This window comes from Cyprinus carpio, chromosome B15 (assembly GCF_018340385.1).
Source record: "Cyprinus carpio isolate SPL01 chromosome B15, ASM1834038v1, whole genome shotgun sequence".
Lineage (NCBI taxonomy): Eukaryota > Metazoa > Chordata > Actinopteri > Cypriniformes > Cyprinidae > Cyprinus > Cyprinus carpio.
This window is the reverse complement of record NC_056611.1, coordinates 25,518,367-25,531,701: the sequence shown is the minus strand read 5'-3', so window position 1 is coordinate 25,531,701 and position 13,335 is coordinate 25,518,367. Positions and strand designations below refer to the sequence as shown.

General features: G+C 38.4%; 1 pseudogene; it reads right to left on the bottom strand.

The window, feature by feature from the left end:
* Window positions 1-231: 231 nt before the first annotated feature.
* Window positions 232-13,335, bottom strand: LOC122139884 (annotated as a pseudogene).

Here is a 13,335-nt window from a genome sequence, read left to right as displayed (position 1 = left end):
CCAGATATTCAGTAAGTTCACTATAGGCCCATTGTGGCATACATTGACTCACTCAAGGAAACATATTGCAAGGGCAGTTGTGTTAAGCAATGTGCATTGCATCTTTTTAAGAATAACATAATAAAAAAAGAAAAAAAAATAAAAAAAAGAAAAAAAAACTCAAGAACATGAGTGGGAGCACTGAGCCTTCTTTTCGTGTACTTCAGATGTAGAAGAACTCTGTTTAGAGCATTAAGATCCTTGAAGATCTAAAGAGCCTTCAGGGACCACAATTTTCTTCAGCTTTCCTCCCACAATCCAAAAGTTTTATCATAGTGGATTAATGGATTTGACAGCTCACATTGAGTAGAAGACTTGGATAACCTTTCATCTTTTCCAGCTGGGGGCCGGTTGTGGTGGACAGCACATATCCAAATCGCACTTGGAGATAGTTTCTAGCGCTAAGCTCCCATGATACTGCCTCAGTGTGTTAACTTCCGAAGTTTTTCCTGTTCCGTGTACAGACTGCTTCTCTTTCTCTCCTCAGGCGTTCACAGGCACCCCACGCACAGCAAACGGGTTGGTCTTCTCATCCGGCAAGCTTTTATTTTTAAACCCACCGCCTGGGATCCAACTTAATCAAAAAAAGGCCCTATATAAAGTGTCTACCAAACATTTCTTGATTGTGAACTCTCAAACTAGAAAGATAAAAAGGCGTTACGCAAAAGCAACGAAAGGGTATATAAGAGGATCGATTAAGTGTTTTCTCATTCTCTTGCTTGGACCAAGTCGATGTTTGATTTAAATTTTCTTAACTGAGATTTGGAAACAAACAAAAGGCCAAAATCAGCCTCCTTGACTTTATTTATATATATATATATATAAGTAAACCCACGAAAGTTCCCAAAAAGCCATTTTGAACGCTTCTTGTAGCTCTCCAGTAATGATCATCTATGGTTATATACCGACTCTAGCTTTGGCGCGAAGCAAGGAGAAGGCAAAAATATTATAAAAATTAAATTAATTCATTATAATAAATTATATTGATCGGTCTACTATTCAACGTATACTAAAAACTTTCTGTGTCCGGGTAACTTATCATTAGCATTGGTTAGAAGTCAACCCAGAGCAGAGGTGTTCTGCCTCAAACATCAACAGAAAAAAAAAAACAATCTGACATTATAAACCATAGATATAAATGGAATGCTATTGAGGACCATTAAAATACATGTATATGGCATTTTACATTTTCATTACATTTTCCTTACAAAAAAAAAAAAAACATGTAGTTGTTGTACTGATTTCATTTATGGCGTTTTCAAATTTAAAAAAAGTGTTTTAAAGAAATGTAAACAAAGCCTGTGTTTATGTGACTTAAATGGCATTAAAAAACTAGATGTCTAGTGGGGTGAAATAGAACCCAGTTACCTTGTCGCCAACTTGTTGGAATCCGCATAATTTACAACAGAAAATCTTCGATGCATGTCCAAACATGCCCTATTAAAAAAAAGCTGTTTTTTCCCACCATAGATAGATTCATTTTAAATAAGGTGACATCAAATAAATCATATAATTGGATAAAAGGTGCTGTTCCAAATATACAATCTCTGTAAAGACAGGTTTGAGGAATCAGCAAAGAATCATGACCCTTCTGTAAGAAGACGCACAACTCGGTTGTTATGTTGTGATAACTGATTACAGGAGAAATGTTATACATTCTTTTTTATCAAACAATGATATTAGTTGTCATTTTTCTGTTTTAATATGCAAAAAACTTAACCAAGCTCACTCTGCAAGGCTTAAGGATTGGCTCTCTTTTTTTTTTCCCCGCGATCGATATAATACTGTTTTTTTTTCTTGTGCTTGTTAACAAAAATCGCAGGCAGTGATTGCGCCGGACAGCCAACACTGGCGACCCTCTGTTCAGTTATATAAGAGACAATGAAACAAAAAGGAGAACACAAAACCGAACACTAAAAAACAGGGCGTTCTGGGATAAGATGAGGCCAGTGCACCAGAGAAACATCATTTTTTCAAGTCATCATTCATAGCCAAGAAAATGGCCACCAGAATAATCTTTCTGCTGTATATATACAAGGGCTCCGAGCTCTTGCAATTGCATTTACTGTACAAAAAAGATCATACAGAATATTTGTTAGACATACTTACTAAACCTAGTCTCTCAATGCTTTAGTATAAACATAAAACAAAACTCTGGTTTCAGGAGCTAAAAAACGAACAATGGACTTTCTTAAAAAAAAAAAAAAAAAAAAGAAAAAAACGTTTGACATTCACATTTTTAGAAACGTCTTGGTAACTGCATCCAATCAGGTGGATGGGACCCTGAGTGTCGAGATGGATGACGCTTTCGTAAGAAGCACTCCCTCTTTTTGAGCAATGTCTGTCCTCAAACCACTCCTGTATGTTAAACATGTTTCCAGCCAGAAAGCATGTTTCGCAGCTTGGACATTTGGAAAAGTGGCGAGAAAGAGAGACAAAGAGAGAAAACAGAGAGAGAGAGATCACAGAAATCCATCCCAGGCTTGAGGTTACGGTGGCGGGGGGCCTTGCTGTTGTAGTGCACCTGAGTACCTGCTGTTGACATGTAAGCCTTTGATCTGCATGGAATACGCGGGTAGTCTTGCGGGGATCATGTCCTCATCCTCTTCTCCCATGAGCCAGTCCACGCTGCGCTCGGCGGCGGGAGACACGTGTGCTCGCTCAACCAGCCCCTGTGCCACTGCTCAAAGTGCTCATGCTGGGTCTGTGCTACTCTGTGCTGGGACTACAGGGGAAGAAATGGGACAAAAATAATAAACACACCTCTGTTTAAAGGTTCAGGGTCATTATTTTTTTTTTTTATTAACAACAAAATACATCAAATTCAAAAAATATGACAAAAAAAACAATAAACACTAAAAAATACTTAAAACACAAAAAAAAGCATTCTTTTTATTTATTAAAGAATAGTAATAAAAAGGAATCAAAATTTCCTCAATCTTAAAGCAGAATGACTATTTTCAACATTGATAAGAAATGTTTAGGCAGAATCAAATATCAGCATATTAGAATGCTTTCTGAAGTATCATGTGACACTGAAGACTGGAGTAATGGCTCTAGAAAATGAAGCTTTCCACAGGAATAATAAATGCAGCCTTGTGACAATATTACAGTTTTGTTGTATATTGGAACACATAAATTAACAATATTTGAAAATATAACAGCTTTTTCAAAAAAAAAAAAAAAAAAAAAAAAAAATAGCAGCCTTGGTGAGCATTTTCAGCTTTAATTTCTTTCATAAACATAATAAAGTCCTTACTGACCACAAAGTTTTGAATGGTAGTGTAATGGGAATACAGTAAGATATGGGAAGCATTTTCTCCTCTCTTTTAAAGGTTATTTACTTCATGATCTTAACCATGCATGAATATATGCTTAGCTTATTTGAATTTAGCAGTTTTAAAAGTATTTTAAAAAATCTTTTTTAGAGATGCAAAATGCAACGTAGAATATACAATGTAGAAATACTAGAATGAAAAATGTATAGAGACAATAGAAATGTGGTTGTATTTTATCAACATACCTCCCGAGCCTTCACCAGGGCCCCTCGGCGGTACATGTAGTCTTCGGAGTTCATCACAAACACCATCTTGTGCGTGTTGAGTTTGAAACGGCAGTCCAGGTTCCCGGCTGTCTCCACACCCATCTTCCCATTGCCACTCTCTCGGGAGCGCATGGCTTCCACCGCTTGAGCTGCCAGCCACGGAAATGCCTCAAATTCCTAAAGGTGAGACGCAGAGGTGCAGGACAAACTCCCAACTAGTTTCACCTGGCCAGACTTAATTCAGCAGTTATTAAATTTGTTGGTCCCATGACCTTATATTTAGACAATCAGACAGAAACAATGTTTGAGAATATGAGGGGTTTTTAATGGGGGAATTGTTAAGAGAAATCAAGGATTTTTGGGCTTTTCAACACCCTGATGTGGGCCAACCTAAAAATGAAATTAAATTACATGAAATAAAATAGTAAAAAAAAAAAAAGTTTGACATTCACATTTTTTTTAAACTCTTGGAAATGCAAACAATCATGATGGACCTATGTAGATGTGAGCTTTTTTAATGAAGCACTCCCCCTTTAGCAGGGTGCTGTCCTCAAACCCCTCCTGTTGTTCGCTGGGTTTCAGCCAAACATTTTCGCTTGGACATTTGGGAAGAGTGAGCGAGAAGAGACAAGAGAAAAAAAGAGAGAGAGATTTACAGAAATCCCCCAGCTGAGGTTGTTACTGTGGGCGGGGGCTTGTGTTTTAGTGGGGGGACCTGGTACTGTTGACATTACCTTTGTCTGCATGGACACGCAGGGGTCTTGCAGGGGATCATTTCCTCAATCCCCTTTTCCCATGACCATTTTGCACGGCTGGGGCTCGGCGGGGGAGGGCCACGTGCTCGCTCAACCACCCCTGTGCCCTGCTCACAAATGCTCCTGCTGGGTCTGTGCTACTCTGTGCTGGGACTACAGGGGAAGAAATGGACAAAAATAATAAACACACCTCTGTTTAAAGGTTCGGGGTCATTATTTTTTTTATTAACATCTTAAATTCATTAAATTGATCAAGGGGGGTGACCGTAAAACATTTTAATGCTACAAAAGAGTTTCTATTCAAATAAATGCATTTCTTTTTATTTTTTAAAGAATAGTAATAAAAAGGAATTTAAAATTTCCCAATCTTAAAGGCAGAAGACTATTTTCAACATTGATAAGAATGTTTAGGCAGAATCAAATATCAGCATATTTGAATCTTTCTTAAGTATCAGGGGACCTGAAGACTGGAGGAGGGCCCAGAAAATGAAGCTTTGCCACAGGAATAAATTACACTTTTAAATTACAAATTCTATTAAAATAGAAAACAGTTATTTTAAATTGTAACAATATTTGAAAATATAACAGCTTTTTCAAAAAAAAAAAAAAAAAAAAAAAAAAATAAAGCCTTGGTGAGCAAATTTCGACTCTTTCATAAACATAAAAAAGTCCTACTGACCACCAAAGGTTTAATGTAGTGTATGGGAATACAGTAAGATATGGGGAAACATTTTTCTCCTTCTTTTAAAAAGGGTTTTTTCTTCATGATCTTAACCATGGGATGAATATTGCTTAGCTTATTTGAATTTAGCAGTTTTAAAAGTATTTTAAAAAATCTTTTTTAGAGATGCAAAATGCAACGTAGAATATACAATGTAGAAATAAGAATGAAAAATTATAGAGCCCAAAGAAATGTTTTTTGTATTTTAATCAACATACCCCCGAGTCAACCAGGGCCCCTCGGCGGTACATTTAATCTTTTGATTTTATCACAAAAACCATCTTGTGCGTGGTTTAGTTTGAAACGGCAGCCCCGGTTCCCGGCTGTCTCCACACCCATCTTTGATGCCACTCTCTCCGCGCATGGCTTCCACCGCTTGAGCTGCCAGCCACGGAAATGCCCCAAATTCCTAAAGGTGAACGCCCAGATGCAGGACAAACTCAATTTGTTTCACCCCGGCCAGACTTAATTCAGCATTTTAAATTTGTTGGTCCTATGACCTTATATGAGACAATCAGACAGAAACAATGTTTGAGAATATGAGGGGTTATAATGGGGGAAAATTGTTTAAAAGAAATCAAGGATATTGGCTTTTCCCAAAACCATATGTGGGCCAACTCATAAAATGAAATTAAATTACATGAAATAAAATAGTAAAAAAAAAAAAAATTAAAATAAAAAAATTTACTGTAGGGGTACAAAAAAAAAAAAAACAATTAACTGTATGGCTACAAAAAAAAGTTATAATTATAACCATGCAGGTTAAACTTGTAAAGATGGTTTTTACCTGGGTAGAAACACAGGTTGAAGTAGTACCCGTCTGTCTGAGAGCACACAGACTCAGTTCCTATGTACTGCTCCATATAATTAGACAGATTCTGAAACAAGACAAAGCAAATATTAATGCACTAGAAAACAAGATTACTCTCCTGCTTCACCGAACCAGATTACCCTTTTACATTTGACACTTTAACGTTTTCTAGAAAAAACAAATTATGTTTCAGAAGTTTTTCCGTTGTAAAAATACAGAACTTTGTGTGGAGGCACCTGAACATCCAGTGGGTCATCGCCTTGGGCCTCCTCCGTGTCCAGCAAATCAATGGTTAAGGTCACCTGACCTTTGTTTTGAATGAACATGACCTGACAAGAGAAATAGCCACAGAAATTACAACCAAAAAAGGTTATTACAAAACAAGCATGACAATTCATAGGATTAATGCAACTGAGGAGATTTGATTTCCACATTAATTTTAACAGATATGGGGACAAAATCAGGTCAAGCACCTTGAAGCAGTTCTCCTCAGCCATGACTCTCTCAGCTTTCCATTGGTAGCTGGCCTCCCAAGCGGACGGACACACTGGGATGAGAGTTTCCACCAGCAGCACCCCTTTCCTCTCGCCAGGTACAGCTCAGTGACTTGCAGACACACTCATCACTGACCAAGTACTGAAGCTGTTGGAGTCAATCAGAGAGAAAAGCATTTTAACAACTAGACAAAGTCTTTTTTTGTTGTTGCATTTGTGGGAATAAAGAGCTCACTCTGACTATTTACACAAACTGCAAAATTGAGTTATTTGGGAACTTTCATGCTTGATGCCCTAATAGGGCTTCGAACGATGAATTGAAATTAAACCAAAATCGTCACTATCGCTTAGTGTGATTATCAAATCTCAATGACAGTAATTTAATTAAATAAATACACAGCCTGTTTACATATATATGGCTATTCAATATTTGGTAACTATAAAATTAAGATAATCGGTGAATCAGAACTGAGGTTATTTACAAAAAGTCAAACCAGCTAGTCAGTAAGTGGAGAAATTGTTGTATTATTTATGGCCCCTTTGAAAGTATACAAATGCCCCAAGAATCTTAGGTGTGTAATACAATTCATCAACCCACCTGTCTTACGATGTTCTGAACGAGCTTGTCGATGGTAAATCCGATGTAAGCATGGATGGTGAACACTCTCTCTCAGGGTGTCCTCGTACTGCGTGGACCCAGGTTTCCATCCAGAAGACTGCGTACATGTCTAAGAACGCTGGATAATATTCCTCCAGCTCTACCTCACCTGATACAACAGACATTACTTGTAAAATAAATTGTGCAGGCTTGCTAATTTAGTTCTAAATTTAGACTTTACTATTTCCCAAAAAAAATCTGAGTGAACATCCAATGCAAAACTTGTAGGTGGAAGTGTACATGTGCATCGTCAGAAAATATACCACTGGGTTGTTTTAGACGCGTCAGGCCAGGTCTTTGTTTTTCTCTGGCCCCTCTCCTATGAGCAGCCTTTCCCGATTTGCTCGGCCCTGTGCTCCAGTAACGTCCTCTCGGCCCGCCTGTAAACCCTCAGCAGCCGTGAGCACAGAGTCTGGTGCAGCCAGCAGGAAGAAGTACCCGTTATTATTGACGAAGACAGGTTGTAGACTCCATCCAGCTCCTTCTGGTGCTCAGCTTCTGGGTCCCGCAGATCCACCGCTTTCCCCTTCTGATTCATGCCATGGGGGGCCTGAGGTGTCCCAGCTCTGAGGGGGAAATGGGATCGCTTCGTCCCGAAATCACCATTCAGCTGTTGCTGGCCGCCTGTTGTTGAGACTGCCTCCTGCAACAGCACGTCCCTCACCTTCGGCCTCCTCGTCCCGGAACTCTTCTGTCTCACTAAGCTCCACGACGGGCGAAAAAAAAAGGGCGGGACAAAGTGCTGGATGATACGCTTGATGTGTCCTTTTTCGCCTTGTGGATGGTGGGCTGCCGCTTTACATGGTAGATGATGGGAGGCGGGATCCTCCAGGATCTGTTTTTCTTCGTAGTGAAGATCATGTGGGGTTCGCTTCATCCCCGGCCCAGCCGAGACCTTGCTGGCCCATGCCGCCCCCTTCTGTGTCTTCCCCGCCGCTTACAGGGGAAAAAAAAGCACTGTTATTGCAAAAAAGATGACTTTGTGCAAGCACCCGAGATGAGGTTTTGCACCCGTATTTTGCCGTTTTTTCTGAGCAGGGCAAAAAAAAAATTTGTTCTTACTGTTTTATGCTTAACTTTATTCAGACAATAAAGACACAGATCTTTGTAGTCCTAATTAACCTGCGTTAATGGGACTGTACTTGTCTCAGTTCAAACCCCTCCATTGGTTTTTTATTTTAAAAACAAAAAATTTCCAAATGCTTTTTGTAAATAATAAAAAACAAAATCAGGGTTTTTTATTAAAAAAATTTCTCAAAGCAGGGATGCTATTTGGGGCTGAAAATTAATAAAAAATAAAAAAAAAAATAAAATAAATTTATATTTATTAATAATATTATAATATATTATATATATATATATTATAAAATATAAAAACGTTGTAAAATCACCCTGTGAAAAAGAGAAAAGAAAGAAGGAGAGAGGATTTGGGGAGGGAAAAAAAAGTGGAAAATAAGTAAAATGGAAAAAATTATGAGTTTGTTCATTTTAAAGGGTGACTGAAAAAACCTCGTCTTTTTTTTTTTTTTTACATTGTGGGAGAAAAATAAAAAATAAAAAGTGCAAAACAGGCCCTTAAAAAACTATTCAAATGAAAATAAATGGCAAACCAAAAGCTGTTTTTAAAACATTGATTTAACTTTTGATTTTTTAAAATCAAAAACCCCCTCTGTGAAAGAAGAATGAGCAGAATGTTCACTGAACTCACCCTTGCACCATCCCAATTTAGTCCTTTATTAAAACCCCTATTGTGACTATTTTAATCAGTTCATATAGATAAATAAAAAGACAAATGAAATTATTACTTTTACGCAAAACAATGTAGTGTTGAAATTACGATCGGAATGGTTTAAAATAAAAGACAGATAATAGTTTATAGAAAAAGCTCTTTTCTGGGTCCTGAGGTGAGTCGTTTGGCCATCAGAAACCGAAGATCAGCTAAACACCTCCCTCATAGAGGGTCTCTATTTTCATTGGAAGACTCTGGATCGAAGAGCCTTTATGCGTTCTGTTTGAAGTTTACACCCTTGTGGTCCAGTGATTTCAGATACGCCTTCCCCATATTGCTCTCTCCGATTTTGGTGAAGCTCTGTTTGGGCCTCCCTCCACTCCTCCTCTTTGGCTTTTAATCTATGGCAAAAAACATCCCCTTTATTTTTAAACAAATGTCATTTCTGCTAGCCGGAGACCCTTAAAACTTTTAAACCAAAAGCCTGCAAAATAGGGATGTGTAAAAAAATTTCATCTATTTTCATTTTGATTAAATATGTGGTTTGATAACTTGTAAATACCAAAAAATTTTTCCCGAAAGCTAAGGCGCAAATGGAATAATAGGTTCTCCATATTTTTACTGTCAAATGAAACTGGAGTACCTGTTTGTCATTTAGGTGGGGGAGAAAAATTTTTTTAACCTTTTTAGTACGACAGGGAAATTCAGGGCTGGGGGCCCTTTCAACCCCCCATGATCCGGAGCCTTGGCGCCGTAGATACGTAGATCGCTCGACGTGGAGACCTCAGAAGTTCCCCCCCATACTCACAAACGGAAGCCTTGATTTCCCCCGGCGAAAAAGGGGGGGATAATTCTTTGCAAAACCCTTTTCCAAAAAATCTTATCGTTGCCAAATATTCGCACAAAATCCACTCAAAAAAAAAAAAATAAATCTATATCAATATCAATGAGTTTAAATTGAAACCTAAATCTCCCAATTTTTCAAAAAAATAACTTCCCTCAAACTCTCATCTACACGTGAAGTGCTCTTCCTATGGTGTTTTCTTGGAACTCACAAAAGTGGGGAAAATTTTTGACCAGAAGGATAGACCCCTTATCTTCAGCACCTAAACAAAAAAAAATTTAAACCACTTTACACCATCAGGTTTCTACAACAGACGAACCTTACAATACAGGTTGCATTTGTCTTGTTTCAACATCACTTCTAAATTTACAAAAAATATCTAGCTTATTTTTTTAATAAAATGCGTTTACAAACAAGCGTTGGCACGATACCTCCGGGGTTTTCCAGGCACCCGGAAAAAAGGGGTATTTTTAGATAAGTGCTTCCTTCAAATTGAGGCGGGGAAAAAAAAAAAACGGGTGGGGGCTGAAAAACCCCATTTTCCAAATGTTCATGAGATTGTGTTCTGCTGATTTGTGCCTATCCGGAATGGGGCAAACCCGGATTTGGGGCACATTAACGAAACCCCCACTAAGACCTGACGACCCCCCGTGGCTGGGATTTTTTTTAGGGAGATTTTTCCCAATTTCTCTATTTTTTTTATCAACTTTGAGGTGAAAAGGGGGTTTTTTAAAGAGGAAAAAAAAAAGGGGGGGGGGAATGTCTGATGATAATGCATACCCTTGCAATAGCAGTTCGGGCCAAAGGGATGGGGCTGCTGGTAGGTCTGGGAAGGGGTCGTAGCTTTGGGAACCAGGGGTTTACAGGACGTAATCCACTTCTCTGCCCCCCCTCCAGTGCGGTCAGAGAGGCGTGTGGAATAGACAGCTCTTATCACCCAAAATGACTTAAACTGGGGGGACATTCTGGAAAATCTACAGAATGAGGGGGACCAGTGGCATAGATCATGCTGACATGAAAGGCTGCGAAATGCACCCCTATGAAAACAAACGGGTAAATAAACCCCCCCCCCCCCTATTTAAATCTTTTTACCCCAAGAATGGAGTCCAAGTTTGCAGGAGTTCGGCCCCTGAAAACCCCTTTCCCGATGAACAGAGCTATGCGCGTAAAAAAATTTTGTCACCTCTACTCTGAGCAGAAAGGAAAACCAAAAAAAAAATAAAAAGAATGGTGAGAATACGTAATAAATCCTATGGGGAATGGCTCCTTTTTCTACTCTTGCTAGCACTTACAACATTTCAAAGCATTTTGTCAATGAACATGTACCTTGTCAAAGAATGTGAATTCCCGCAAAAATCCATGCTTGCCGACAGAGGCAAAACAAAAGAGGGTCTGGAACAGGAAACTGCATTTTTTTTTCTATGGGATAAAAAAAAGAAACTTGTTAAGCACAGTAATCTGCAGGAGATATTTCAATTTTGCAGGTCTTCTTTAGGCCCCAGAGGAATGGAACCCTGGGAATTGCTTTGGCACGGGAAAAATCTGACTTTGGGGGGCGGGGCAATACATTGGTCTAGGCCCTTCTTGCTCTGTTTATTCATTCTCATCTCTGCTCTTCAGATTGTCTTTTCCAGGGGAAAGAACCCCAGTAAACTAGAATCAAAGACAAAAATCATTATTTATCAATATAAAAATGCAACCAAAAATTTTCTAGACACCAGATATAATTTTAGATTTTTTTTTTTTTTTTCTAGTGAGTGACTTAAAGTTAATAATTGCAAGGAATAGTAAAATAAAGTAAATTGTAAATTATACCCAATCAAATTTTAAAAAATTTTTCCCCAAAAAAAGGGTACGTGGATACCAAGTAAATGTATTATAAAATTTGGGACAAAAAATTATTCAAACACTTTGACCTGACCATGTTTTGCTTGAGTGTTATTGACATGATCAAGATGAATTTGTTCGACAAACATTTACACTTGAGATCTAAACATAATTTATTACCGTTTTCTAAAACTCATAGAACTATTAAAACAACGGTTTTCTAATTTAATATATTTTAAAATGTAATTTATTCCTGTGTGGGCAAACTGAATTTTTAGCGCCATGAATCAGTCTCCGTGTCACAGATCCTTCAGAAAAAATTCTAATATGCGTGATTAGTGCTCAAGAAACTTTAATTCTTATTATCAATGTTGCAAACAGTTGTGCTGCCTAAATATTTGTTTTTGGAAGCTTAAGTCCTCCCCCCAATTTTGGATACATTTTTTAGGATATTTGATAAAATAGAAATGTTGAAAAGAATTTAAAGAAAACAATCTTTTGCAACATATTAAAAGGTTTTGCGGTCACTTTTGATCGATAGGCTACATTCTTGCTACTCAAAAGTTATTTTTTTAAAAAACAAAGCAAAACAAAAACAAACAAGTAAAAATTACAGACCCCAAACATTCGAACGGTAGTGTAAACGTTTAAGAGAAAATCCTTTCATTGCAAACGATACAAGCACAAGAACAACAATTTTTATAAAAAGTACAAAAAGGTCCTTTTCTAAACAGAGATCTCTTTGCGTCAGGCAAAAACTGGCCAAAAACTCTGCAAGCAGATCCTGCTTGACCTTTGAAAGGGTAGCCACTTTAGAGGAACACCTCATCTTCGGTCATTCCTCCCAGTTGCTACGCCCTCTGCTCTCCTTCACCTCCAGTGAGCCTTCTGCAGAGGACAAGGATGACACAAAATCAATTGAACATCGAATAAGTTACATGATGGGTAGGAAAAACAGTCCACGAGTCTATTTCCTAGGCCATAGGGTAGTAGCTAGTCTCAGCCTCAGAAAGAACCCCCACAGATTGGCACACAGCCATCTTGACAGTTGATGCCTACTGCACGAAACAAGGTATGCCCCGCTCTAAATCACAAGCTCCAATCCGATTGGCTGCTGAAAACGCAAAATACTCAACAAGCAGATATGTACATTTCTACATAACTTGTTATTATTAATGTCTAGGTAGGTGCAAGGCTAGAGGAAAAACTAAATAAAAATATGGTTTCACTATTGCTCTCACCTGGTATGTATGCAGAATTTCCAAAAAGGCCCGGTAGGTTTCTGGGTTGTCCGCAAAAAGCAGGTTTTTATTCTAGTGATCGTAAACTCGAGGGCACTGTCAAACTCCACAGGCATGGGCTCTGATGTGGGAGGGGATTCCGAGTAGGTGGCCGGCTTGGATTGGCTTTCTCGGCTCGGGTAGAGGGATGTGAAAACTGCTTGATTGTTAGGAGGGCCAGATGATGAAGCAACGCTCTCCGGCGAGGTCACGGCTCATCGGAGCCTGGGGGGCACCCGGTTCAGCCACTGCTGACGAAAGCACCCGGCATTAACCACAGAGCGGCCTGTGGCTCCTTCTGCCTGGAGAGACTGCGGGAAAAGATACCGAAGACAGCCTTACTTTAATCACCAAGAAAGCCAAACCATCCACAACATGGTTTCAGTACAATAAACAGGAGAACAGAGAATGCATAACTTTTACAAAAAATAAAAAAAAAAAAAAGTACATTTAATAATAATAAGTTACATATTTTTTATAAGATTAGAAATGTCAGAAGGCAGAAAGAGCTTTATACACGTATGTTTACATGCTCAAGGAAATGACTTTGACGGACAGGAGCTTTCAGTGGCAGAAGAAAGTATGAACATACATACATACATGCAGACATACATTGATACATAGGAAATACAT